The sequence below is a fragment of the Triturus cristatus genome, chromosome 5_2 (genome assembly GCF_964204655.1).
Source record: "Triturus cristatus chromosome 5_2, aTriCri1.1, whole genome shotgun sequence".
In the NCBI taxonomy this organism is placed as follows: Eukaryota; Metazoa; Chordata; class Amphibia; order Caudata; family Salamandridae; genus Triturus; species Triturus cristatus.
Genome location: NC_140588.1, coordinates 555,566,733 through 555,585,182, shown reverse-complemented (window position 1 = coordinate 555,585,182; position 18,450 = coordinate 555,566,733). Strand labels below are relative to the sequence as shown.

General features: G+C 33.9%; 13 non-coding genes across 13 annotated transcripts; 7 read left to right on the top strand and 6 right to left on the bottom strand.

Moving 5' to 3' along the window:
* The first annotated feature begins 314 nt into the window (after window positions 1-314).
* Window positions 315-386, top strand: TRNAQ-CUG (transfer RNA glutamine (anticodon CUG)). Its single transcript has one exon. It is a non-coding gene; the product is annotated as a tRNA-Gln (tRNA).
* An 825-nt stretch (window positions 387-1,211) lies between these two features.
* TRNAQ-UUG (transfer RNA glutamine (anticodon UUG)) lies at window positions 1,212-1,283 on the bottom strand. Its single transcript has one exon. It is a non-coding gene; the product is annotated as a tRNA-Gln (tRNA).
* A 1,547-nt stretch (window positions 1,284-2,830) lies between these two features.
* TRNAQ-CUG (transfer RNA glutamine (anticodon CUG)) lies at window positions 2,831-2,902 on the top strand. The gene has a single exon. It is a non-coding gene; the product is annotated as a tRNA-Gln (tRNA).
* Window positions 2,903-3,727: 825 nt separating this feature from the next.
* TRNAQ-UUG (transfer RNA glutamine (anticodon UUG)) lies at window positions 3,728-3,799 on the bottom strand. Its single transcript has one exon. It is a non-coding gene; the product is annotated as a tRNA-Gln (tRNA).
* Window positions 3,800-5,346: 1,547 nt separating this feature from the next.
* TRNAQ-CUG (transfer RNA glutamine (anticodon CUG)) lies at window positions 5,347-5,418 on the top strand. The gene has a single exon. It is a non-coding gene; the product is annotated as a tRNA-Gln (tRNA).
* Window positions 5,419-8,759: 3,341 nt separating this feature from the next.
* TRNAQ-UUG (transfer RNA glutamine (anticodon UUG)) lies at window positions 8,760-8,831 on the bottom strand. Its single transcript has one exon. It is a non-coding gene; the product is annotated as a tRNA-Gln (tRNA).
* Window positions 8,832-10,378: 1,547 nt separating this feature from the next.
* Window positions 10,379-10,450, top strand: TRNAQ-CUG (transfer RNA glutamine (anticodon CUG)). Its single transcript has one exon. It is a non-coding gene; the product is annotated as a tRNA-Gln (tRNA).
* An 825-nt stretch (window positions 10,451-11,275) lies between these two features.
* TRNAQ-UUG (transfer RNA glutamine (anticodon UUG)) lies at window positions 11,276-11,347 on the bottom strand. The gene has a single exon. It is a non-coding gene; the product is annotated as a tRNA-Gln (tRNA).
* Window positions 11,348-12,894: 1,547 nt separating this feature from the next.
* On the top strand, window positions 12,895-12,966 carry TRNAQ-CUG (transfer RNA glutamine (anticodon CUG)). The gene has a single exon. It is a non-coding gene; the product is annotated as a tRNA-Gln (tRNA).
* An 825-nt stretch (window positions 12,967-13,791) lies between these two features.
* TRNAQ-UUG (transfer RNA glutamine (anticodon UUG)) lies at window positions 13,792-13,863 on the bottom strand. The gene has a single exon. It is a non-coding gene; the product is annotated as a tRNA-Gln (tRNA).
* A 1,547-nt stretch (window positions 13,864-15,410) lies between these two features.
* TRNAQ-CUG (transfer RNA glutamine (anticodon CUG)) lies at window positions 15,411-15,482 on the top strand. The gene has a single exon. It is a non-coding gene; the product is annotated as a tRNA-Gln (tRNA).
* An 825-nt stretch (window positions 15,483-16,307) lies between these two features.
* TRNAQ-UUG (transfer RNA glutamine (anticodon UUG)) lies at window positions 16,308-16,379 on the bottom strand. Its single transcript has one exon. It is a non-coding gene; the product is annotated as a tRNA-Gln (tRNA).
* Window positions 16,380-17,926: 1,547 nt separating this feature from the next.
* Window positions 17,927-17,998, top strand: TRNAQ-CUG (transfer RNA glutamine (anticodon CUG)). The gene has a single exon. It is a non-coding gene; the product is annotated as a tRNA-Gln (tRNA).
* The last annotated feature ends 452 nt before the right edge of the window (window positions 17,999-18,450 follow it).

The following is an 18,450-nucleotide window of genomic DNA, read 5'->3' as shown; positions in this document are numbered from 1 at the left end:
AAAGTCCAAATTGCCAACCATTGCTCTATGGAGCCACCCATGCAGGAGACAGAGACATTGCTTCTGTAGTCTGGAAATGTAGACTGTTTAATTATGCTACAGGCAAAGATGAACATTGTGATATAACTTTTATATTCTGATAAACATTTGAATATTTAACACTTTTATAGAGAATATAGCGAAAAGAATCAAATCACATTAAAGCTCTATCCACTATGACCATTCAAATGAGATATCTTTGTATCAATATAAGAGAAGGCCATCACTGATGCGCTCTCTTTTGTCTCAATGGAAAAGTCACTCTTGTATGAGAGGGTTCCATGGTGTAATGGTTAGCACTCTGGACTCTGAATCCAGCGATCCGAGTTCAAATCTCGGTGGGACCTACTACAATTATGAGATTCACTGTTTAACTCATTTTTTAGAATTTGGTCTAGAAAAAACCTAATATCAATGTTTTATACTGATGCGTATGAACGCATAAGTATGTATAGATGCATACATAGCTTTATCCGTCTAGATAGCTGTTAGACAATATGAACATATCAATTATTCATAAACATAAATATTGAAGCTGAACCTAGAAACTGTTCTTTCACATCCACATTGTAAACATGAGTTTATTTTCCTTTCTCATCTATATGGCCAGTAATGAGATAGTTCATTTTTGCTGATTTCTTAGCTGACAACATGCTGGACTTACACAGTGCATTTCATTGTGAATTTCTTTAAAAGTGAATTTCAGATTCACACCTTTGACATGTCTTTCAAAAGATTCAACTTTATTGGTTGTGGAATTACTGTTGAAAATCAGTGTGTAAAATCTTTGTACGTCTGAATTTCAAGATTATTATTCAAACTGCACATCTTCGGTCACCGTAATACAAAGTTTGGCTCCTCAAGTTTTGTTTTAATAAACGCTTTGCAATTAAAAAGTTCCTTGTTCCCCTTATCAATAACAGTAAGATTTTAAAAAGTAATGTCGTGCATCAGGCCCCTGTGATGAGTTTGAGAAACCAGAGTGAGTTTGTAAAATCTCTCATTATTTTGAGCCATTTAGTTTCCAGGTATTGTAAAAATTCTATTATTTGCTCACATCTAGTAAACTTTTAGAGTATAATCAATAAATTAATTTTTCACCCTACCGGTATTAGATATGTGATATTAATGAATACACTTGAAAGAAAATGATTTGGTCAAGAGTCATAAAATGGTCCCACCGAGATTTGAACTCGGATCATTGGATTCAAAGTCCAAAGTGCTAACCATTACACCATGGAACCTCCCATGTGAAAGGAGCGCAAACTGCTGCAGCAATGTGGAAATGTCAAAGTTTTTAATATTCTACTGTCAAAGAGAAACTGAATTGGATTGCTTTCCTATTCTGGTAAACTTTTGCATATTGAACTATGTTGGGGAAGGATGTTGCCCAAAAGACTCAAATAACGTTATAACTCTGTTGAACAGTGGTTTTTACGTGAGATAATATTTTTCAATGAAAGATAAGTTGCCCCCTGAGGCAAATCTCTTCTGTCAAAATGGAAAGCTCACCCTGGTACGGGAGGGTGGATGGTGTCATGGTTAGCACTCTGGACTCTGAAAACGGGGATCTGAGTACAAATTTCAGTGGGACTTATCTGAACTTTACAATTTTCTTTTCCATTCAGTTCTTAGAAGTTTTATTTGGAACAACATCACATTTACTTATAAACATGTAAAAATCAACCTGTACATATGTATCTCTGTATATATAGCTATATGTCTCTGTATATTTATAGGAAAATATAAACATATAGATTATAAAAATAAATATAATTAGTGGAGGTGAAAATCATGAACAGTTGTTGCCTCTCAGCATTTGAAACATGAGTTTCTACTTCTTTCTCTTTTATATGTCCTGAAATTGAGATAGTCACTTTTTACTCATTATTGATCCAACAATACAGTTGATGTATACAAAGCATATCATATGATTTGTGAATAAAGTTCAAAAATGAGAATTTGATCAGTACCTGTGATGCCTCCGACCAAAAGCTTATATTTTACGATTGGAGATCAACTGTTGTAAATCAGCATGAAAAACATTTTCTTTTCACGATTTCCATACTAATATAAAACAACATTTTTACTAGCTGAATGAGATCATCATTTGGGTTCCTCTGTGTTTGATTGAAGAAAACTTCTCATTCAAAATGTGCTATTTTCGCCTTATCAATAGCAGGAAAGCTTAAAAAAGTGATGCTGTGAATCACCCGTCTGAAATGCTTTTGAGAAAATCAGGATATGATTTTATAATGGCTAACTACTTTGTGAAGAAATTTGATGTCAAAGTATTGTAAAGTTTGTATTGATGTAACTTGTTCAAGCTGATGGACATTTTGAAAGCATTCAATAATTGACTCTTTCAACCTACTGGTGTTGGATTTGAGCTATCAATGAACAAAGATGAAGAAATGGAAACGCTCAAGAGTAATAAAAAAAGTCCCTCCAAGGTCTCAAATCGGATCATTGGATGCAAAGTCCAAATTGCCAACCATTGCTCTATGGAGCCACCCATGCAGGAGACAGAGACATTGCTTCTGTAGTCTGGAAATGTAGACTGTTTAATTATGCTACAGGCAAAGATGAACATTGTGATATAACTTTTATATTCTGATAAACATTTGAATATTTAACACTTTTATAGAGAATATAGCGAAAAGAATCAAATCACATTAAAGCTCTATCCACTATGACCATTCAAATGAGATATCTTTGTATCAATATAAGAGAAGGCCATCACTGATGCGCTCTCTTTTGTCTCAATGGAAAAGTCACTCTTGTGTGAGAGGGTTCCATGGTGTAATGGTTAGCACTCTGGACTCTGAATCCAGCGATCCGAGTTCAAATCTCGGTGGGACCTACTACAATTATGAGATTCACTGTTTAACTCATTTTTTAGAATTTGGTCTAGAAAAAACCTAATATCAATGTTTTATACTGATGCGTATGAACGCATAAGTATGTATAGATGCATACATAGCTTTATCCGTCTAGATAGCTGTTAGACAATATGAACATATCAATTATTCATAAACATAAATATTGAAGCTGAACCTAGAAACTGTTCTTTCACATCCACATTGTAAACATGAGTTTATTTTCCTTTCTCATCTATATGGCCAGTAATGAGATAGTTCATTTTTGCTGATTTCTTAGCTGACAACATGCTGGACTTACACAGTGCATTTCATTGTGAATTTCTTTGAAAGTGAATTTCAGATTCACACCTTTGACATGTCTTTCAAAAGATTCAACTTTATTGGTTGTGGAATTACTGTTGAAAATCAGTGTGTAAAATCTTTGTACGTCTGAATTTCAAGATTATTATTCAAACTGCACATCTTCGGTCACCGTAATACAAAGTTTGGCTCCTCAAGTTTTGTTTTAATGAACGCTTTGCAATTAAAAAGTTCCTTGTTCCCCTTATCAATAACAGTAAGATTTTAAAAAGTAATGTCGTGCATCAGGCCCCTGTGATGAGTTTGAGAAACCAGAGTGAGTTTGTAAAATCTCTCATTATTTTGAGCCATTTAGTTTCCAGGTATTGTAAAAATTCTATTATTTGCTCACATCTAGTAAACTTTTAGAGTATAATCAATAAATTAATTTTTCACCCTACCGGTATTAGATATGTGATATTAATGAATACACTTGAAAGAAAATGATTTGGTCAAGAGTCATAAAATGGTCCCACCGAGATTTGAACTCGGATCATTGGATTCAAAGTCCAAAGTGCTAACCATTACACCATGGAACCTCCCATGTGAAAGGAGCGCAAACTGCTGCAGCAATGTGGAAATGTCAAAGTTTTTAATATTCTACTGTCAAAGAGAAACTGAATTGGATTGCTTTCCTATTCTGGTAAACTTTTGCATATTGAACTATGTTGGGGAAGGATGTTGCCCAAATGACTCAAATAACGTTATAACTCTGTTGAACAGTGGTTTTTACGTGAGATAATATTTTTCAATGAAAGATAAGTTGCCCCCTGAGGCAAATCTCTTCTGTCAAAATGGAAAGCTCACCCTGGTACGGGAGGGTGGATGGTGTCATGGTTAGCACTCTGGACTCTGAAAACGGGGATCTGAGTACAAATTTCAGTGGGACTTATCTGAACTTTACAATTTTCTTTTCCATTCAGTTCTTAGAAGTTTTATTTGGAACAACATCACATTTACTTATAAACATGTAAAAATCAACCTGTACATATGTATCTCTGTATATATAGCTATATGTCTCTGTATGTTTATAGGAAAATATAAACATATAGATTATAAAAATAAATATAATTAGTGGAGGTGAAAATCATGAACAGTTGTTGCCTCTCAGCATTTGAAACATGAGTTTCTACTTCTTTCTCTTTTATATGTCCTGAAATTGAGATAGTCACTTTTTACTCATTATTGATCCAACAATACAGTTGATGTATACAAAGCATATCATATGATTTGTGAATAAAGTTCAAAAATGAGAATTTGATCAGTACCTGTGATGCCTCCGACCAAAAGCTTATATTTTACGATTGGAGATCAACTGTTGTAAATCAGCATGAAAAACATTTTCTTTTCACGATTTCCATACTAATATAAAACAACATTTTTACTAGCTGAATGAGATCATCATTTGGGTTCCTCTGTGTTTGATTGAACTAAACTTCTCATTCAAAATGTGCTATTTTCGCCTTATCAATAGCAGGAAAGCTTAAAAAAGTGATGCTGTGAATCACCCGTCTGAAATGCGTTTGAGAAAATCAGGATATGATTTTATAAAGGCTAACTACTTTGTGAAGAAATTTGATGTCAAAGTATTGTAAAGTTTGTATTGATGTAACTTGTTCAAGCTGATGGACATTTTGAAAGCATTCAATAATTGACTCTTTCAACCTACTGGTGTTGGATTTGAGCTATCAATGAACAAAGATGAAGAAATGGAAAAGCTCAAGAGTAATAAAAAAAGTCCCTCCAAGGTCTCAAATCGGATCATTGGATGCAAAGTCCAAATTGCCAACCATTGCTCTATGGAGCCACCCATGCAGGAGACAGAGACATTGCTTCAGTAGTCTGGAAATGTAGACTGTTTAATTATGCTACAGGCAAAGATGAACATTGTGATATAACTTTTATATTCTGATAAACATTTGAATATTTAACACTTTTATAGAGAATATAGCGAAAAGAATCAAATCACATTAAAGCTCTATCCACTATGACCATTCAAATGAGATATCTTTGTATCAATATAAGAGAAGGCCATCACTGATGCGCTCTCTTTTGTCTCAATGGAAAAGTCACTCTTGTGTGAGAGGGTTCCATGGTGTAATGGTTAGCACTCTGGACTCTGAATCCAGTGATCCGAGTTCAAATCTCGGTGGGACCTACTACAATTATGAGATTCACTGTTTAACTCATTTTTTAGAATTTGGTCTAGAAAAAACCTAATATCAATGTTTTATACTGATGCGTATGAACGCATAAGTATGTATAGATGCATACATAGCTTTATCCGTCTAGATAGCTGTTAGACAATATGAACATATCAATTATTCATAAACATAAATATTGAAGCTGAACCTAGAAACTGTTCTTTCACATCCACATTGTAAACATGAGTTTATTTTCCTTTCTCATCTATATGGCCAGTAATGAGATAGTTCATTTTTGCTGATTTCTTAGCTGACAACATGCTGGACTTACACAGTGCATTTCATTGTGAATTTCTTTGAAAGTGAATTTCAGATTCACACCTTTGACATGTCTTTCAAAAGATTCAACTTTATTGGTTGTGGAATTACTGTTGAAAATCAGTGTGTAAAATCTTTGTACGTCTGAATTTCAAGATTATTATTCAAACTGCACATCTTCGGTCACCGTAATACAAAGTTTGGCTCCTCAAGTTTTGTTTTAATGAACGCTTTGCAATTAAAAAGTTCCTTGTTCCCCTTATCAATAACAGTAAGATTTTAAAAAGTAATGTCGTGCATCAGGCCCCTGTGATGAGTTTGAGAAACCAGAGTTAGTTTGTAAAATCTCTCATTATTTTGAGCCATTTAGTTTCCAGGTATTGTAAAAATTCTATTATTTGCTCACATCTAGTAAACTTTTAGAGTATAATCAATAAATTAATTTTTCACCCTACCGGTATTAGATATGTGATATTAATGAATACACTTGAAAGAAAATGATTTGGTCAAGAGTCATAAAATGGTCCCACCGAGATTTGAACTCGGATCAGTGGATTCAAAGTCCAAAGTGCTAACCATTACACCATGGAACCTCCCATGTGAAAGGAGCGCAAACTGCTGCAGCAATGTGGAAATGTCAAAGTTTTTAATATTCTACTGTCAAAGAGAAACTGAATTGGATTGCTTTCCTATTCTGGTAAACTTTTGCATATTGAACTATGTTGGGGAAGGATGTTGCCCAAAAGACTCAAATAACGTTATAACTCTGTTGAACAGTGGTTTTTACGTGAGATAATATTTTTCAATGAAAGATAAGTTGCCCCCTGAGGCAAATCTCTTCTGTCAAAATGGAAAGCTCACCCTGGTACGGGAGGGTGGATGGTGTCATGGTTAGCACTCTGGACTCTGAAAACGGGGATCTGAGTACAAATTTCAGTGGGACTTATCTGAACTTTACAATTTTCTTTTCCATTCAGTTCTTAGAAGTTTTATTTGGAACAACATCACATTTACTTATAAACATGTAAAAATCAACCTGTACATATGTATCTCTGTATATATAGCTATATGTCTCTGTATATTTATAGGAAAATATAAACATATAGATTATAAAAATAAATATAATTAGTGGAGGTGAAAATCATGAACAGTTGTTGCCTCTCAGCATTTGAAACATGAGTTTCTACTTCTTTCTCTTTTATATGTCCTGAAATTGAGATAGTCACTTTTTACTCATTATTGATCCAACAATACAGTTGATGTATACAAAGCATATCATATGATTTGTGAATAAAGTTCAAAAATGAGAATTTGATCAGTACCTGTGATGCCTCCGACCAAAAGCTTATATTTTACGATTGGAGATCAACTGTTGTAAATCAGCATGAAAAACATTTTCTTTTCACGATTTCCTTACTAATATAAAACAACATTTTTACTAGCTGAATGAGATCATCATTTGGGTTCCTCTATGTTTGATTGAAGAAAACTTCTCATTCAAAATGTGCTATTTTCGCCTTATCAATAGCAGGAAAGCTTAAAAAAGTGATGCTGTGAATCACCCGTCTGAAATGCGTTTGAGAAAATCAGGATATGATTTTATAATGGCTAACTACTTTGTGAAGAAATTTGATGTCAAAGTATTGTAAAGTTTGTATTGATGTAACTTGTTCAAGCTGATGGACATTTTGAAAGCATTCAATAATTGACTCTTTCAACCTACTGGTGTTGGATTTGAGCTATCAATGAACAAAGATGAAGAAATGGAAAAGCTCAAGAGTAATAAAAAAAGTCCCTCCAAGGTCTCAAATCGGATCATTGGATGCAAAGTCCAAATTGCCAACCATTGCTCTATGGAGCCACCCATGCAGGAGACAGAGACATTGCTTCTGTAGTCTGGAAATGTAGACTGTTTAATTATGCTACAGGCAAAGATGAACATTGTGATATAACTTTTATATTCTGATAAACATTTGAATATTTAACACTTTTATAGAGAATATAGCGAAAAGAATCAAATCACATTAAAGCTCTATCCACTATGACCATTCAAATGAGATATCTTTGTATCAATATAAGAGAAGGCCATCACTGATGCGCTCTCTTTTGTCTCAATGGAAAAGTCACTCTTGTATGAGAGGGTTCCATGGTGTAATGGTTAGTACTCTGGACTCTGAATCCAGCGATCCGAGTTCAAATCTCGGTGGGACCTACTACAATTATGAGATTCACTGTTTAACTCATTTTTTAGAATTTGGTCTAGAAAAAACCTAATATCAATGTTTTATACTGATGCGTATGAACGCATAAGTATGTATAGATGCATACATAGCTTTATCCGTCTAGATAGCTGTTAGACAATATGAACATATCAATTATTCATAAACATAAATATTGAAGCTGAACCTAGAAACTGTTCTTTCACATCCACATTGTAAACATGAGTTTATTTTCCTTTCTCATCTATATGGCCAGTAATGAGATAGTTCATTTTTGCTGATTTCTTAGCTGACAACATGCTGGACTTACACAGTGCATTTCATTGTGAATTTCTTTGAAAGTGAATTTCAGATTCACACCTTTGACATGTCTTTCAAAAGATTCAACTTTATTGGTTGTGGAATTACTGTTGAAAATCAGTGTGTAAAATCTTTGTACGTCTGAATTTCAAGATTATTATTCAAACTGCACATCTTCGGTCACCGTAATACAAAGTTTGGCTCCTCAAGTTTTGTTTTAATGAACGCTTTGCAATTAAAAAGTTCCTTGTTCCCCTTATCAATAACAGTAAGATTTTAAAAAGTAATGTCGTGCATCAGGCCCCTGTGATGAGTTTGAGAAACCAGAGTTAGTTTGTAAAATCTCTCATTATTTTGAGCCATTTAGTTTCCAGGTATTGTAAAAATTCTATTATTTGCTCACATCTAGTAAACTTTTAGAGTATAATCAATAAATTAATTTTTCACCCTACCGGTATTAGATATGTGATATTAATGAATACACTTGAAAGAACATGATTTGGTCAAGAGTCATAAAATGGTCCCACCGAGATTTGAACTCGGATCATTGGATTCAAAGTCCAAAGTGCTAACCATTACACCATGGAACCTCCCATGTGAAAGGAGCGCAAACTGCTGCAGCAATGTGGAAATGTCAAAGTTTTTAATATTCTACTGTCAAAGAGAAACTGAATTGGATTGCTTTCCTATTCTGGTAAACTTTTGCATATTGAACTATGTTGGGGAAGGATGTTGCCCAAAAGACTCAAATAACGTTATAACTCTGTTGAACAGTGGTTTTTACGTGAGATAATATTTTTCAATGAAAGATAAGTTGCCCCCTGAGGCAAATCTCTTCTGTCAAAATGGAAAGCTCACCCTGGTACGGGAGGGTGGATGGTGTCATGGTTAGCACTCTGGACTCTGAAAACGGGGATCTGAGTACAAATTTCAGTGGGACTTATCTGAACTTTACAATTTTCTTTTCCATTCAGTTCTTAGAAGTTTTATTTGGAACAACATCACATTTACTTATAAACATGTAAAAATCAACCTGTACATATGTATCTCTGTATATATAGCTATATGTCTCTGTATATTTATAGGAAAATATAAACATATAGATTATAAAAATAAATATAATTAGTGGAGGTGAAAATCATGAACAGTTGTTGCCTCTCAGCATTTGAAACATGAGTTTCTACTTCTTTCTCTTTTATATGTCCTGAAATTGAGATAGTCACTTTTTACTCATTATTGATCCAACAATACAGTTGATGTATACAAAGCATATCATATGATTTGTGAATAAAGTTCAAAAATGAGAATTTGATCAGTACCTGTGATGCCTCCGACCAAAAGCTTATATTTTACGATTGGAGATCAACTGTTGTAAATCAGCATGAAAAACATTTTCTTTTCACGATTTCCATACTAATATAAAACAACATTTTTACTAGCTGAATGAGATCATCATTTGGGTTCCTCTATGTTTGATTGAAGAAAACTTCTCATTCAAAATGTGCTATTTTCGCCTTATCAATAGCAGGAAAGCTTAAAAAAGTGATGCTGTGAATCACCCGTCTGAAATGCGTTTGAGAAAATCAGGATATGATTTTATAATGGCTAACTACTTTGTGAAGAAATTTGATGTCAAAGTATTGTAAAGTTTGTATTGATGTAACTTGTTCAAGCTGATGGACATTTTGAAAGCATTCAATAATTGACTCTTTCAACCTACTGGTGTTGGATTTGAGCTATCAATGAACAAAGATGAAGAAATGGAAAAGCTCAAGAGTAATAAAAAAAGTCCCTCCAAGGTCTCAAATCGGATCATTGGATGCAAAGTCCAAATTGCCAACCATTGCTCTATGGAGCCACCCATGCAGGAGACAGAGACATTGCTTCTGTAGTCTGGAAATGTAGACTGTTTAATTATGCTACAGGCAAAGATGAACATTGTGATATAACTTTTATATTCTGATAAACATTTGAATATTTAACACTTTTATAGAGAATATAGCGAAAAGAATCAAATCACATTAAAGCTCTATCCACTATGACCATTCAAATGAGATATCTTTGTATCAATATAAGAGAAGGCCATCACTGATGCGCTCTCTTTTGTCTCAATGGAAAAGTCACTCTTGTATGAGAGGGTTCCATGGTGTAATGGTTAGCACTCTGGACTCTGAATCCAGCGATCCGAGTTCAAATCTCGGTGGGACCTACTACAATTATGAGATTCACTGTTTAACTCATTTTTTAGAATTTGGTCTAGAAAAAACCTAATATCAATGTTTTATACTGATGCGTATGAACGCATAAGTATGTATAGATGCATACATAGCTTTATCCGTCTAGATAGCTGTTAGACAATATGAACATATCAATTATTCATAAACATAAATATTGAAGCTGAACCTAGAAACTGTTCTTTCACATCCACATTGTAAACATGAGTTTATTTTCCTTTCTCATCTATATGGCCAGTAATGAGATAGTTCATTTTTGCTGATTTCTTAGCTGACAACATGCTGGACTTACACAGTGCATTTCATTGTGAATTTCTTTAAAAGTGAATTTCAGATTCACACCTTTGACATGTCTTTCAAAAGATTCAACTTTATTGGTTGTGGAATTACTGTTGAAAATCAGTGTGTAAAATCTTTGTACGTCTGAATTTCAAGATTATTATTCAAACTGCACATCTTCGGTCACCGTAATACAAAGTTTGGCTCCTCAAGTTTTGTTTTAATAAACGCTTTGCAATTAAAAAGTTCCTTGTTCCCCTTATCAATAACAGTAAGATTTTAAAAAGTAATGTCGTGCATCAGGCCCCTGTGATGAGTTTGAGAAACCAGAGTGAGTTTGTAAAATCTCTCATTATTTTGAGCCATTTAGTTTCCAGGTATTGTAAAAATTCTATTATTTGCTCACATCTAGTAAACTTTTAGAGTATAATCAATAAATTAATTTTTCACCCTACCGGTATTAGATATGTGATATTAATGAATACACTTGAAAGAAAATGATTTGGTCAAGAGTCATAAAATGGTCCCACCGAGATTTGAACTCGGATCATTGGATTCAAAGTCCAAAGTGCTAACCATTACACCATGGAACCTCCCATGTGAAAGGAGCGCAAACTGCTGCAGCAATGTGGAAATGTCAAAGTTTTTAATATTCTACTGTCAAAGAGAAACTGAATTGGATTGCTTTCCTATTCTGGTAAACTTTTGCATATTGAACTATGTTGGGGAAGGATGTTGCCCAAAAGACTCAAATAACGTTATAACTCTGTTGAACAGTGGTTTTTACGTGAGATAATATTTTTCAATGAAAGATAAGTTGCCCCCTGAGGCAAATCTCTTCTGTCAAAATGGAAAGCTCACCCTGGTACGGGAGGGTGGATGGTGTCATGGTTAGCACTCTGGACTCTGAAAACGGGGATCTGAGTACAAATTTCAGTGGGACTTATCTGAACTTTACAATTTTCTTTTCCATTCAGTTCTTAGAAGTTTTATTTGGAACAACATCACATTTACTTATAAACATGTAAAAATCAACCTGTACATATGTATCTCTGTATATATAGCTATATGTCTCTGTATATTTATAGGAAAATATAAACATATAGATTATAAAAATAAATATAATTAGTGGAGGTGAAAATCATGAACAGTTGTTGCCTCTCAGCATTTGAAACATGAGTTTCTACTTCTTTCTCTTTTATATGTCCTGAAATTGAGATAGTCACTTTTTACTCATTATTGATCCAACAATACAGTTGATGTATACAAAGCATATCATATGATTTGTGAATAAAGTTCAAAAATGAGAATTTGATCAGTACCTGTGATGCCTCCGACCAAAAGCTTATATTTTACGATTGGAGATCAACTGTTGTAAATCAGCATGAAAAACATTTTCTTTTCACGATTTCCATACTAATATAAAACAACATTTTTACTAGCTGAATGAGATCATCATTTGGGTTCCTCTGTGTTTGATTGAAGAAAACTTCTCATTCAAAATGTGCTATTTTCGCCTTATCAATAGCAGGAAAGCTTAAAAAAGTGATGCTGTGAATCACCCGTCTGAAATGCTTTTGAGAAAATCAGGATATGATTTTATAATGGCTAACTACTTTGTGAAGAAATTTGATGTCAAAGTATTGTAAAGTTTGTATTGATGTAACTTGTTCAAGCTGATGGACATTTTGAAAGCATTCAATAATTGACTCTTTCAACCTACTGGTGTTGGATTTGAGCTATCAATGAACAAAGATGAAGAAATGGAAACGCTCAAGAGTAATAAAAAAAGTCCCTCCAAGGTCTCAAATCGGATCATTGGATGCAAAGTCCAAATTGCCAACCATTGCTCTATGGAGCCACCCATGCAGGAGACAGAGACATTGCTTCTGTAGTCTGGAAATGTAGACTGTTTAATTATGCTACAGGCAAAGATGAACATTGTGATATAACTTTTATATTCTGATAAACATTTGAATATTTAACACTTTTATAGAGAATATAGCGAAAAGAATCAAATCACATTAAAGCTCTATCCACTATGACCATTCAAATGAGATATCTTTGTATCAATATAAGAGAAGGCCATCACTGATGCGCTCTCTTTTGTCTCAATGGAAAAGTCACTCTTGTGTGAGAGGGTTCCATGGTGTAATGGTTAGCACTCTGGACTCTGAATCCAGCGATCCGAGTTCAAATCTCGGTGGGACCTACTACAATTATGAGATTCACTGTTTAACTCATTTTTTAGAATTTGGTCTAGAAAAAACCTAATATCAATGTTTTATACTGATGCGTATGAACGCATAAGTATGTATAGATGCATACATAGCTTTATCCGTCTAGATAGCTGTTAGACAATATGAACATATCAATTATTCATAAACATAAATATTGAAGCTGAACCTAGAAACTGTTCTTTCACATCCACATTGTAAACATGAGTTTATTTTCCTTTCTCATCTATATGGCCAGTAATGAGATAGTTCATTTTTGCTGATTTCTTAGCTGACAACATGCTGGACTTACACAGTGCATTTCATTGTGAATTTCTTTAAAAGTGAATTTCAGATTCACACCTTTGACATGTCTTTCAAAAGATTCAACTTTATTGGTTGTGGAATTACTGTTGAAAATCAGTGTGTAAAATCTTTGTACGTCTGAATTTCAAGATTATTATTCAAACTGCACATCTTCGGTCACCGTAATACAAAGTTTGGCTCCTCAAGTTTTGTTTTAATAAACGCTTTGCAATTAAAAAGTTCCTTGTTCCCCTTATCAATAACAGTAAGATTTTAAAAAGTAATGTCGTGCATCAGGCCCCTGTGATGAGTTTGAGAAACCAGAGTGAGTTTGTAAAATCTCTCATTATTTTGAGCCATTTAGTTTCCAGGTATTGTAAAAATTCTATTATTTGCTCACATCTAGTAAACTTTTAGAGTATAATCAATAAATTAATTTTTCACCCTACCGGTATTAGATATGTGATATTAATGAATACACTTGAAAGAAAATGATTTGGTCAAGAGTCATAAAATGGTCCCACCGAGATTTGAACTCGGATCATTGGATTCAAAGTCCAAAGTGCTAACCATTACACCATGGAACCTCCCATGTGAAAGGAGCGCAAACTGCTGCAGCAATGTGGAAATGTCAAAGTTTTTAATATTCTACTGTCAAAGAGAAACTGAATTGGATTGCTTTCCTATTCTGGTAAACTTTTGCATATTGAACTATGTTGGGGAAGGATGTTGCCCAAAAGACTCAAATAACGTTATAACTCTGTTGAACAGTGGTTTTTACGTGAGATAATATTTTTCAATGAAAGATAAGTTGCCCCCTGAGGCAAATCTCTTCTGTCAAAATGGAAAGCTCACCCTGGTACGGGAGGGTGGATGGTGTCATGGTTAGCACTCTGGACTCTGAAAACGGGGATCTGAGTACAAATTTCAGTGGGACTTATCTGAACTTTACAATTTTCTTTTCCATTCAGTTCTTAGAAGTTTTATTTGGAACAACATCACATTTACTTATAAACATGTAAAAATCAACCTGTACATATGTATCTCTGTATATATAGCTATATGTCTCTGTATATTTATAGGAAAATATAAACATATAGATTATAAAAATAAATATAATTAGTGGAGGTGAAAATCATGAACAGTTGTTGCCTCTCAGCATTTGAAACATGAGTTTCTACTTCTTTCTCTTTTATATGTCCTGAAATTGAGATAGTCACTTTTTACTCATTATTGATCCAACAATACAGTTGATGTATACAAAGCATATCATATGATTTGTGAATAAAGTTCAAAAATGAGAATTTGATCAGTACCTGTGATGCCTCCGACCAAAAGCTTATATTTTACGATTGGAGATCAACTGTTGTAAATCAGCATGAAAAACATTTTCTTTTCACGATTTCCATACTAATATAAAACAACATTTTTACTAGCTGAATGAGATCATCATTTGGGTTCCTCTGTGTTTGATTGAAGAAAACTTCTCATTCAAAATGTGCTATTTTCGCCTTATCAATAGCAGGAAAGCTTAAAAAAGTGATGCTGTGAATCACCCGTCTGAAATGCTTTTGAGAAAATCAGGATATGATTTTATAATGGCTAACTACTTTGTGAAGAAATTTGATGTCAAAGTATTGTAAAGTTTGTATTGATGTAACTTGTTCAAGCTGATGGACATTTTGAAAGCATTCAATAATTGACTCTTTCAACCTACTGGTGTTGGATTTGAGCTATCAATGAACAAAGATGAAGAAATGGAAACGCTCAAGAGTAATAAAAAAAGTCCCTCCAAGGTCTCAAATCGGATCATTGGATGCAAAGTCCAAATTGCCAACCATTGCTCTATGGAGCCACCCATGCAGGAGACAGAGACATTGCTTCTGTAGTCTGGAAATGTAGACTGTTTAATTATGCTACAGGCAAAGATGAACATTGTGATATAACTTTTATATTCTGATAAACATTTGAATATTTAACACTTTTATAGAGAATATAGCGAAAAGAATCAAATCACATTAAAGCTCTATCCACTATGACCATTCAAATGAGATATCTTTGTATCAATATAAGAGAAGGCCATCACTGATGCGCTCTCTTTTGTCTCAATGGAAAAGTCACTCTTGTGTGAGAGGGTTCCATGGTGTAATGGTTAGCACTCTGGACTCTGAATCCAGCGATCCGAGTTCAAATCTCGGTGGGACCTACTACAATTATGAGATTCACTGTTTAACTCATTTTTTAGAATTTGGTCTAGAAAAAACCTAATATCAATGTTTTATACTGATGCGTATGATCGCATAAGTATGTATAGATGCATACATAGCTTTATCCGTCTAGATAGCTGTTAGACAATATGAACATATCAATTATTCATAAACATAAATATTGAAGCTGAACCTAGAAACTGTTCTTTCACATCCACATTGTAAACATGAGTTTATTTTCCTTTCTCATCTATATGGCCAGTAATGAGATAGTTCATTTTTGCTGATTTCTTAGCTGACAACATGCTGGACTTACACAGTGCATTTCATTGTGAATTTCTTTGAAAGTGAATTTCAGATTTACACCTTTGACATGTCTTTCAAAAGATTCAACTTTATTGGTTGTGGAATTACTGTTGAAAATCAGTGTGTAAAATCTTTGTACGTCTGAATTTCAAGATTATTATTCAAACTGCACATCTTCGGTCACCGTAATACAAAGTTTGGCTCCTCAAGTTTTGTTTTAATGAACGCTTTGCAATTAAAAAGTTCCTTGTTCCCCTTATCAATAACAGTAAGATTTTAAAAAGTAATGTCGTGCATCAGGCCCCTGTGATGAGTTTGAGAAACCAGAGTGAGTTTGTAAAATCTCTCATTATTTTGAGCCATTTAGTTTCCAGGTATTGTAAAAATTCTATTATTTGCTCACATCTAGTAAACTTTTAGAGTATAATCAATAAATTAATTTTTCACCCTACCGGTATTAGATATGTGATATTAATGAATACACTTGAAAGAAAATGATTTGGTCAAGAGTCATAAAATGGTCCCACCGAGATTTGAACTCGGATCATTGGATTCAAAGTCCAAAGTGCTAACCATTACACCATGGAACCTCCCAGGTGAAAGGAGCGCAAACTGCTGCAGCAATGTGGAAATGTCAAAGTTTTTAATATTCTACTGTCAAAGAGAAACTGAATTGGATTGCTTTCCTATTCTGGTAAACTTTTGCATATTGAACTATGTTGGGGAAGGATGTTGCCCAAAAGACTCAAATAACGTTATAACTCTGTTGAACAGTGGTTTTTACGTGAGATAATATTTTTCAATGAAAGATAAGTTGCCCCCTGAGGCAAATCTCTTCTGTCAAAATGGAAAGCTCACCCTGGTACGGGAGGGTGGATGGTGTCATGGTTAGCACTCTGGACTCTGAAAACGGGGATCTGAGTACAAATTTCAGTGGGACTTATCTGAACTTTACAATTTTCTTTTCCATTCAGTTCTTAGAAGTTTTATTTGGAACAACATCACATTTACTTATAAACATGTAAAAATCAACCTGTACATATGTATCTCTGTATATATAGCTATATGTCTCTGTATATTTATAGGAAAATATAAACATATAGATTATAAAAATAAATATAATTAGTGGAGGTGAAAATCATGAACAGTTGTTGCCTCTCAGCATTTGAAACATGAGTTTCTACTTCTTTCTCTTTTATATGTCCTGAAATTGAGATAGTCACTTTTTACTCATTATTGATCCAACAATACAGTTGATGTATACAAAGCATATCATATGATTTGTGAATAAAGTTCAAAAATGAGAATTTGATCAGTACCTGTGATGCCTCCGACCAAAAGCTTATATTTTACGATTGGAGATCAACTGTTGTAAATCAGCATGAAAAACATTTTCTTTTCACGATTTCCATACTAATATAAAACAACATTTTTACTAGCTGAATGAGATCATCATTTGGGTTCCTCTGTGTTTGATTGAAGAAAACTTCTCATTCAAAATGTGCTATTTTCGCCTTATCAATAGCAGGAAAGCTTAAAAAAGTGATGCTGTGAATCACCCGTCTGAAATGCTTTTGAGAAAATCAGGATATGATTTTATAATGGCTAACTACTTTGTGAAGAAATTTGATGTCAAAGTATTGTAAAGTTTGTATTGATGTAACTTGTTCAAGCTGATGGACATTTTGAAAGCATTCAATAATTGACTCTTTCAACCTACTGGTGTTGGATTTGAGCTATCAATGAACAAAGATGAAGAAATGGAAACGCTCAAGAGTAATAAAAAAAGTCCCTCCAAGGTCTCAAATCGGATCATTGGATGCAAAGTCCAAATTGCCAACCATTGCTCTATGGAGCCACCCATGCAGGAGACAGAGACATTGCTTCTGTAGTCTGGAAATGTAGACTGTTTAATTATGCTACAGGCAAAGATGAACATTGTGATATAACTTTTATATTCTGATAAACATTTGAATATTTAACACTTTTATAGAGAATATAGCGAAAAGAATCAAATCACATTAAAGCTCTATCCACTATGACCATTCAAATGAGATATCTTTGTATCAATATAAGAGAAGGCCATCACTGATGCGCTCTCTTTTGTCTCAATGGAAAAGTCACTCTTGTGTGAGAGGGTTCCATGGTGTAATGGTTAGCACTCTGGACTCTGAATCCAGCGATCCGAGTTCAAATCTCGGTGGGACCTACTACAATTATGAGATTCACTGTTTAACTCATTTTTTAGAATTTGGTCTAGAAAAAACCTAATATCAATGTTTTATACTGATGCGTATGAACGCATAAGTATGTATAGATGCATACATAGCTTTATCCGTCTAGATAGCTGTTAGACAATATGAACATATCAATTATTCATAAACATAAATATTGAAGCTGAACCTAGAAACTGTTCTTTCACATCCACATTGTAAACATGAGTTTATTTTCCTTTCTCATCTATATGGCCAGTAATGAGATAGTTCATTTTTGCTGATTTCTTAGCTGACAACATGCTGGACTTACACAGTGCATTTCATTGTGAATTTCTTTGAAAGTGAATTTCAGATTCACACCTTTGACATGTCTTTCAAAAGATTCAACTTTATTGGTTGTGGAATTACTGTTGAAAATCAGTGTGTAAAATCTTTGTACGTCTGA